Raw genomic sequence first — 9,942 nt, 5'->3', positions numbered from 1 at the left:
TTAAAAAAAACAACCACAACCCACCCGCAAAAATGAGCGTGTAATCCTTTATCACAAGCCATTATTGGAGCCCAGAAGCTAGCAGGGGTTAGGTGCCTAGTCATATAATAAAATGGAAATGTGTAATAATATAATAATACTATAGAAGCCACAATCACTTTTTTTACTAGTACAATAGCAGTTTTAAGATTCATTGCCCTCTTTTGTGCCACACCATTCATTGCTGTCCTTGGGCCACAGGTCCTTCAAGCCACAGCTGGATGATATGAAACATTCGTCCACAAGATCCATTTCAGCAATCAGGCTTCTTGATCTTGTGCCTTCAGCGCTCCTGCTTTTTTCACGGCACTTTTTCTGTGCTCTCAGGCTGCCAGATCCAGCCCAATATTCTCCTCCAAAATACACTTCTTCAGAACAGTACACTCAACACCACTCAAACATTAATTCCTTTACTATATGGAGGAAGATAAACAAGGCCTTAAATACCCTACAGATGATAGTTGTATTTGCAAATGTATGGTACTTGACCTTTAACTCAAAACAGGTCTTAGGTATCTGCTATAGATTTTCCATGCTCTTAAAATGCAAAATGAAATTAAGCAAGGGGAAACTGAATTAAATGTGCTTTTAGCATAAAGCTTGCTGCAGTCTGCTGAGAGTCTTTTAAATGAATACTGTGGTACAATAGTTTTATGGATTGCCAAGAACACTTTATAAAGATACTCTCAGCTGAAAAGCAATTGAAGGGGTGGGTGAAAAGGGCATGCTTTTTCTTTATTTCAGCCCCTGATGCATCAAAGCATGGAAGCAGCAAAACACTTTCAGTAGCTGTTTATTAGGGTTGAAAGTAAAATAAACTATCCTCTACCTCTCGATAGCAATGTAGGAATACTTATAAAAAGAAGAAAAATAAAATGGTGTGAACATTGGTAATGCATCATTTGTACCTGGTAACTTTAGTATTGGCTTTGATAAGTATAATTTTATCTACAAATAAATGAAGAATAAGAATAGGTATTTCCTGCTAGTTGTTTCACACAGGCATAATTTCAAAATGAAGAAAGCTGCTGCTAAGCCATCATTTGATCTTGAGAGGTTTACAGCAAGTTTCTAATCAGAGAAGAGTTTTGGTTCAAGCATTTCAGTCGGAAATATTTCATATTGTCAGCTCTGAATACACAGAAACATCAAGGCACATTCCCTTAAAATGCTTCTCTAACACTACAATTGAATGTATAGTATCATGTTTTGCAGCAGTTTTTGAACATTTTGTGAAGATTTCCCAGTTATTTTTTTTTTTACATTATGGCTAACAAAAATGAAGATGGTGGATACCATAGGCCAAACAGTGTTTTTGCTCCTGCACAATGCACTGAAAAGCTTGTTGTGGAGTCCTGCTGTGAGCACACAACTCAAATGTGTTAAAGAAATAATTCATCAAATAAAGAGTAATCAATAATAAAGTTACTAAGAATTATTTGATTGCAAAGGTAATGCTTATTTAAGAATTTTTCAAGGGAAGACAAATATGAAATAGGCTAACACTGGTTTACACTAGGTAATAAATATGTTATCACGTGGTTATTTCAGCAAACAAAATCACACTAAAACTAATTCTATGCTTTGTGAAAATGTTGTTTTAAGCATTAAAAAAAACACCTGTAAGCATCGTTGAAAGGTTCAGATTTGAGAACAGGCTGGGCATGTTGTGTTTGGAGTAGTGTAACAAGAAACTTTACAGATTATGTATACATAATTCAAGAGCATCGTACTAAAAAATGCTCTTAGGAGTGCGTATTCCAGTTCAGTTTATTAACAAGTACTCTATGGTGTTGTCTTCTAAGATAGTTGATTCCTACATCAAAAACTGTGGGAAGAGTATTTTACCTCTGTCAAATGACACAGTCAGACTACAGACAACTATGCATTCATACTTTCATAGCTAAGCTTCAAAGCCAAGATAATTTCAATTATAAACAATTTTATATTTGAACTTAAAAATAATGTTTTAGTAGGAGATTTCAAATAACTTTGCGCAGGGAGGCAGCAGCGCTGTCATCTTACATTGTTTCTGAGGGTGGACTGACTAGTAGAAATATCTGCCAGCGTCTACCTGGGGACTCCCTGAGCCAGAGGTAGTCGCTGTGTGCATAACCCTTAATGGATTTTTCTGCCATTGACTTGCCCGTCACCTCCTGAAGGTACATGAAGTACCTGGAAAAATCTCCTGCTTCAGACTATACTGGCACCTGCTCTTCTTACCAGAGTGCATAAAAACCAAACCAAACGCTCTGGCAGTGAAATCAGAAACCCGAGTGTATGTACTTGCACTAGATAGGAAAAGTCAACTCCATTCCTGACCATGGGCCTGAAAGTACAACACAGCTGCTTCTGGTGCCCAGCAGACGTGGTTGCCATCACTCAGATGAAATCTGCTCTGCACTAGGGAACTCAGATCCAGCCCCGTTTCCGTGTGGATTGCAACACCATGTGACTTACAGAACTGGCATATACCATTATGTAAAACCTCCCAGTATCACACGTTAATATCCAAACCAGTTTATTTTTACTGAATTGCCAAATAATGGCCACAGAACACGGTCTTTGTGTATTTGCATCTCCATCGTTGGTGAAGGAAATCACAGCTGCTGAATCCAACGGCCTCAGGTTCTGGGGGGCTCTTACACAAGCTATACAAAACAATGCTTAAAAGAGACCAGCCCAAGCGCGTTATGTTTTGTGAAGAGCCCAGTCTGCCGCATGTCTGACACAAGGTGAACCCGTCAGGCCGCGGCACCTGCAGGGCGCGGCACCGAGCGTGCCGGGCACAACGGCTCCGTGCAAGCCCTGCAGCCCTCACAGCGCGCCGGGGGCTCTGCGGCGCCACCGCGGCCCGGCCGCCGCGCCAGGCACAGCCCCGGGCCGCCGTCCCGGGCGAGCAGCCGGCCCTGCCCCGGCGCGGCCCGCACCCCCCTCACGCCGCGCCCGGCGCCTCCGCAGCAGTTAGCCCACGTGACCGCGCGCCTCGCCTGCGGCCGACGTGCTGCCGGCCCGCCCCACGCCGGAGGGAGGACAGGGTGAGCGGGCCGGGGCGGCGGGCGGGCAGGGCGCGCGCAGCGACGGAAGCCGGGCCGGCCCAGGCCGCGGAAAGCCGGGGCGAGGAAGCGGCGGGGGCGAGCCTCGTGGCGGGGGAAGGAGCGGGGGCGGGTGGGGGAGCGGGTGGGGGACAGCGACACATGGCCGCGCGGCAGGCCCGGCCGCCGGCCCGCCCCAGGCTCTCGGTGCCGCCCCTCCGCCCCGCCTCCCCCCGGCCCGCGGCAGCCGGCGGCGGCCGGTGTCCCTGCGCGGCATAGGGCCGCCGGGCGAGGCGGCGGGCGGGGCTCGGGGCCGCCTCAGCTGGGCGGGGCGCGGCGCCGTCGGCGGGGCGGGCGCGGGGAAGAGGGGAGGAGCGCGGCCTGCACGCCCGCCGCGTCCGGGAGCGGGGCCGCCGGCCGGGCCTCCGCGCTGTCTGCGGAGCCGCTCTCCGCCCGGGGGCGAGCCGCGCCGGGAGCCCCGGGGGTAGCGATAGGGGAGCGCGGCTTAGTGGCGCCGCGGCGGCGCTGCCGCTTATCGGGTGTGGGATTCCTCCCTTGTCCTGCCCTGCTTTGAACTCCCGACATACTAACAGCGGGGGGGAAGGGGCGGGATTAAAGAGAGGCGGCAAAGCCAGCGGCGTGAGGCGCTGCGCCCTCTGCGTTCCGGCGGGTGGCGGTTACGGAGGGGGACCGGGGCCGCGCGCAGGGCAGAAGCGAAGCGGCGTGAGCGCCGGTGGTTGTGCAGGAGGGAACAGGGCGGCTTCGCTTGCGCGTTGTCTGTAGCTGGGACTCCTGCTGTGCGCTGTTCTTCGCCCTGGGCTGGGTGCAGCTCATATTTAACATAATTTCCTGCTTTGTTAAATTTCTATCAGATTTTGTATTTACCCTGTGAAGACTACGGTTCATGGCAGTTCTCTAGTATCCTGATGGAGTGGCTTTCCCGTTACTCTGCATCCAGGATATCTGAGAAACAAATTATTATTTTGGTTTATAATGATGCAGCTTATCTCAGAGGGGCTGCTTTTCCGTGTTAGGTGCTTGTCCTTCAATCTGTTCTTAGTTTAATGTTTCTTTGTATACGGGCTACAATACTTGAAGAGATGCAGCCAGTTCCTAGACATGTCTCTCTGAAATTTTTTTTGCTGTTGTTAAGGATTTTTTTTTTAAGTCTGTGAAAACAAGGATTTTTTTTTTAAGTCTGTGAAAACCTTACATAGAAAAACTTCAGCTGAACATTAAATAGATTCCAATCTTGTAGTATCCTTTAATTAGCCAGTATTCTGTAGTGATTGTTTTGTTGTTATCCTATCATTGCTATTCCATTGAAGTGGAATTAATACATTTGAGGTACCAGAAAAGGAGAGAGGCAATCTAGGAAGGCTGCTTTTATGTCTCTTTCTTGTACCAGCACATTTTTATCTTCTCCCCCCCCCCCCCCAAGTTTATGTCACATATACTTGTTCATTGTTCAGTTAGGAAGGAAAGAGAAATTACTTGTCAGCAGCACATGCTTGTAAGACAAAGCCCCTTGAGGATTTTCAATAACTTATAAAATAAATGCAATAATTTCTCTAGAAGACTTTAAAACTAGACTTGTTTTTTCTAATATGCAGCTTTGTAACTGAATCTGCATGCATCTTCTAAAACATGTAACATTTCTTTAGCTACTGTGATTGGGAGATTTCTAGGAGTCTTCCATGTCTTTTACAATTATGAATGCTTCTGTATAAAATAAAGTTGCTCCTGGAATTGATAGGAAATACCTATACACGTCGTTTAGTAGCGGGTGGTATCCAGAATCATGAGAATAATATTTGAATCATGCTGAACAATAATGTTAAGTCGCAGCTGAATTTTTGTGTCGAGATCTTTGTAGGTTGACCATAGATTCCAGCTGTTTCTGGAATATCTGGATCCTTCTGCTTATGGTTTATTTGTTTTGTTTATTCTTCAGACCTGAGAAATTCATATCGGCAGTGGAAGTCACAAATCCCCGACTCTAATTCAATATGGTGGTGAAAGGTTATTGCTGAGTATGCTAGGTACACTCTTAGAAAGCCCCACAGTGACCTCTAATGTTCGAGGAAAAAGCTGAGTTGTTAAAACGAAGTTATTTTTCAAAGGCACAATTTTGCATGTTCGTTTGTACATTTAGGTTATCAATACGCCACAAACAGTAGACAGTAAGTGGTTGGTTTATCAGGTGTTACTGCTAGGTTTCATGGGAATGTTATGTTGGGGAGTCAGTTCTGATTCTTCCTTGTTTCGACCAAATATGCAGAAAGCCTTCTTTAAAGTAGTCATGGGAGAACTAGTTATTTTCATAAAGTAGGCTGAAAAAGGAAAATGCCTTTCCAATATTAAATACGTTCTCTCTGTTCATTCTTTTGGAATTACTTATTCATTCTATAATAGATACTATTGTCAGTTACTGTTCTGTCCTTATATACTCAATGCAACCTTGAAAGATCCATATCTGAGAAGCTTGTTTCTTGTATATACTCATTTGATTTTCCATTAGACTAGAAGAAACTTTCCTGTTCTGTACTAAACTTACTTGTTCTTTATCCAAATGCAAAAAATTCTAGAGTTTGTTTCTGACTATTCATGTTTTGAGTGGAATGCTGTTATTCTTAGGCCATTCATTAAATATTATACAAACACTTTGTATTATATATTTTGGTTAAAACTGACTGAATGTTTCCTTTCTGTTGTTGTTTTTGCATAAGTTTGATTGTGGATAACCACAGCTAACATGACAGTTTCATGGTACTTGAAAGAATCCAGGGAGTTGACTAGGTAAACGTGCAAATGAATTAAGAATCAAAGTTCCAAATAAAGTGATTTTGGAAACAACAACTTATTTATGCAGTCTGCCCAAGACCAAAACCTAACAGCAGCTGGTAGTTGTTTGTAAAGGGCACTTCAAGTCAATTGATAGAATTAACTTTGCATGCATTGAATCTTTAAGCTGAAAGGCAACATACAGTTGTCAGTTGCAAGAAGCTGAATATGTGTTATGTTGATCACTTAGGTGTGTTCCGAAATTCATGTAATATAGTACTTTCCTTTATATACTAATGATTGTTAGTTTCTTTGAAGATACAGAAACATGAGTAAAAACAATTATTGTATCTTTTATGTTAGACCAACTGGTACTCTTGTCAGTCGCCTGTGTGATAGTAGTTGTAGACTTTGCATTACATCTTGAGTTTAAATGCTCTGAAAAGATTCGAGATGTAACGATTACTGATCTTTTTTTGTATTGCAGTACCCATAAAAAAGTAATTCTATTGCTGTTCCTTTTCTTGATTGCTTATGTGTGTAAAATTGGAATCCTGAATAAGTTGTCAGAACCGAGGGGTTGCTGACTCCTCTGCATTCTGTAGTGGTTGTTATTTTAATTGCTGAAGGCAACTTTCACCTAGAGTTGCATTTTCTTCCACTTTTCTTTGTTTGAAGAGTGAAATGTAATGTTTGGAAATAAAAGATTGTCCATGATGGTAAAATTTGTGTCCTTGAGACAGAAAATTAATTTGTAGGAATAAGCAATATGCGTTTCTTTCCAGTTACAACCAACATGTGCCTTGAGCCTTTGTACATAAGATAGATCCCAGTGATGGGATCTAGTAATATGAGGTTAAAAGAAGAATCAGTTCCACATTTTTTCTCCAGTAGTAATTCTGTGACAGGTTCATATTGCTGGTTGTTGTGGTTTAAGCTTTTTTGTTCTGATGTGGTTTGTTAGCCAAAAGTTCATTGTATTGATCTATTTATTTGTCTGCTGCTGAGAACCTCTGTGTATGTTGTGACTCTGCAAAGATTACAAAACTGGGTTTTTACTGTTGATTTTCTGTATTGTGGTATACTGGAAAAAATTCTGCATATCTCATAGTGATGGGAGCTATTACATGGAAATGATAATTGCTTTAATTCAAATTAAGGCATAAGAAAACAGTGCACAGTGGAGTCGAGGCTAACAAAATCTACTGCTTTGTGTTTGGAACAAGTGAAATATCTAGGTATCAGGACAAAATGACTAACCCAGGAGAAACAGGATACCAGAGCATTGCAGAACGTACATGTGTAGTTACTGAAAAGTGCTGATTAGGGTTAGGATTTGCTGCTTCAGAAATAAAAGTCATTTCCATGGTCTGTGACATTTCCAAATTTGCAGTAGAGTGGTATTCTTTAATGGCTGTGCCAGAGGGATACAGGGAGATTAATATGGTGGAGGACTACTGTGAGGAAAACCTGTGTGTCGAGTATAAATACATTAATGGAATAGACATGTCACCACTATGGTGGAATAATACCAGGATGGAATACTCTTTGTGGAACTAGGCAGTATTTTTAAATTAAAAGTTAAATGGACTGATCTTTTTTGATTATTTTTAACTGGAAACTTACATGGACTAATCTATTTTGATTCTTCTGTGTCATTCATCACCATCATATCTGTGTGCATCAGCCTGTACTTAGATAAGTTTGTAAGAATTAAGTTAGCCTACTGAAAAATCTGCGTACTTGGTACTGTATGTATATGCTCATTGTAATGTAAATGTTATGGAAATGTGCAACTAAAGTGGGAAATGAGGGTCAGACTGCATGGCAGTAGTTTGCTGTGTCTTGTATCATGAAAGACTGTAGAAAAGGCAGATGTTAAAAAGATCACACCAATTCTGATACTGAGCAGCAACCTGTTCATCACAGTTAGACTGGGTATAACCTTGTCTTCAAGTTGTACCAGTCTGTCTTAAAGCAAAAGCTTTTGTGCTCAATTTTGTATTTCATAGCATGCAATAGAATTAGGGTCATTCATGTGTTTTGGTATTTTCTGTTATAAAAGTATTCCTTGTTTTCAGACCATATATGCTTGAATTTTAATGTGATGCCATTGATTTACAGAAAAATGCATATTGCAATTGACAAAGAAGTTGGTTATTTCAATGCATTATGAAATGGTATGTAGTATAGTTACTAGTCTCTTACCTAAATCAAATAGGTAATTTCAAACTAACTAGCAGTCCTGGCTGGGTAGTTGTTTTGCAAATAGGTTGTGATTTCCTCCTTCCTGTTCCTTCACAGAAGCACATCAGGGGCCATTTTATTTTCTTTGTGGATGACTGCTAATGCCTTGTTTTTACAGCTATTTTTCCTATCATACTTCTGTGGGTAATTTTAAAGTACCTAGATTTGCAAATATATTGTAACCTGGGGCTTTCTGAATGTTACTTGATGATTTTCTGCAGGCTGTTTGATAAACAGTGTCTTCTAATGTGCAAGCAAGTGTAAGAAAAAATAAACATTTTATACATAGAGAGCTATCTAAATAGCATCTCTACTCCATATGTTGTAGCACCCACAAGAGGCTCATTATAATCCCTGGACCTTTTGTGCACCAAATACTTCAGTCCAGATAATGCTGTGCTCCATCTGCCTTAATCTCTGAGCTGCACAATGTGAAATTCTTAATGCTTTGACCTACAGTATGGTAGTATTTTTGATCTTGGATTTTTCTTGTCCACGTTGCCATTTCAAACAAGTTTTCAAGGCTGCTGCTTTGAAGTTTGTCAGTTCTACTGAATTACTCTGTTGGGGTGTTTTTCTTCCTAAATTAAGTGTAATTTACAAACGCTGTGCTGAAAAGTATAGGCATGCCTAAATAATTTTTTTCTATGTTTTATATGTTTGGTTTTGTTGCATCATCTTTTAATGGTTGTGATCTGTTGAACTTACTGAAGGCATCACTGACTGGGCAGAGATCCAGAAGTTTGTGCTGGTGAAATTTATTTTTTTCAGCAAAGAGTCCTTGGTTTATTTAATTTACATACCTTTAAGCCTGCTGTCAGCATAAACCAGATACTGCACGTGGAGTATCATTAAACACTGATAATTCACAGAGATCTTAATTTTTTCAAATGTTTTCTAAAACTAACAACTGTTAATTACTGGTTTATTACTTTGATGCATTTAAAATTTTTAAATACTATAGAAGATTACCATCTTTTTGTGTTTATATATTAAATAATGTTGCATCTTTCAAATTTGTTAGTATATCTTTACCTATGAAATAATTAGCTTCTTGCTCTTAACATTTTAGTTGGGTGTTACTGTCGAACACTTCCTCAGATTCTACGTGTTTAGATTTAAATCTGTTAAAAAACTTGATGATCCATCATGGAAGATATTCTTCTTTAAAAAATAATTAAAATGTTTTTTATAGGAGCATTAGAAGCAATGGTGTAACCTCAGATTCTAAAAATAAAGTAGATTAGAGACTTGGAAATAGTAATTTCAACCTTGTTAAAATTTGTAATTCACTTTGAATATTGGATGTATATATTTTTGTATACAAATGACAGGCAAAATTGTTATTTATGCATTTTTATTGAACCCATATATTAATTTGATATAGAAATATATATTCCTACTATACATACCATGTCTAATATATTTATATAGTGAAATTTTGAAATTAGTATAAATACAAAAATTCTATATTATAAATACAATTTTCTCTATAGTATAGTTAAAATGTATTAAGTTGAAGTATTAGAAAGTTGTGGCAATATTTCCTTCAGAGGTTTTCACAGATTTTTTCCAACTGAGTATGTTTTCCAAGAGAAAAGCTAAATAGAGCACAATGAGGTTATAAAATATAATCTCTAAGAGCAGAATATTATCTCCAGAAGTGATAGCTGTCTGTTTCCTTTATTTTTAATCAAATACTCCAACCAGAAAATTATTTTCTTTTTAAAAAAAATTTAAGGATCTTTGTGTCTTTCTTTGACTACCCTAAATTCTTTCTTGTGACTGCAGTAAATGCTTATTATTACTTTTTGCCTTTCTTTTCTCCTAAGACCGT

General features: G+C 40.1%; 1 protein-coding gene across 3 annotated transcripts in view; it reads left to right on the top strand.

Annotated features, from left to right (window-relative positions):
* Positions 1-2,983: 2,983 nt before the first annotated feature.
* IMMP2L (inner mitochondrial membrane peptidase subunit 2) overlaps positions 2,984-9,942 on the top strand; it is a 476,905-nt gene continuing 469,946 nt past the window's right edge. For 2 of the 3 annotated variants that reach the window (XM_037389611.1, XM_037389614.1), the window contains exon 1: positions 2,984-3,077. The gene's annotated coding sequence lies outside the window, so the exon portion shown is untranslated. The remainder of the gene's footprint in view (positions 3,078-9,942) is intronic. The other variant, XM_037389613.1, reaches the window with a different exon arrangement.

This window comes from Falco rusticolus, chromosome 5 (assembly GCF_015220075.1).
Source record: "Falco rusticolus isolate bFalRus1 chromosome 5, bFalRus1.pri, whole genome shotgun sequence".
NCBI classification, from domain to species: domain Eukaryota; kingdom Metazoa; phylum Chordata; class Aves; order Falconiformes; family Falconidae; genus Falco; species Falco rusticolus.
Note: the sequence above shows the minus strand (reverse complement) of the source record. Positions and strands in the feature narration are given on the sequence as shown.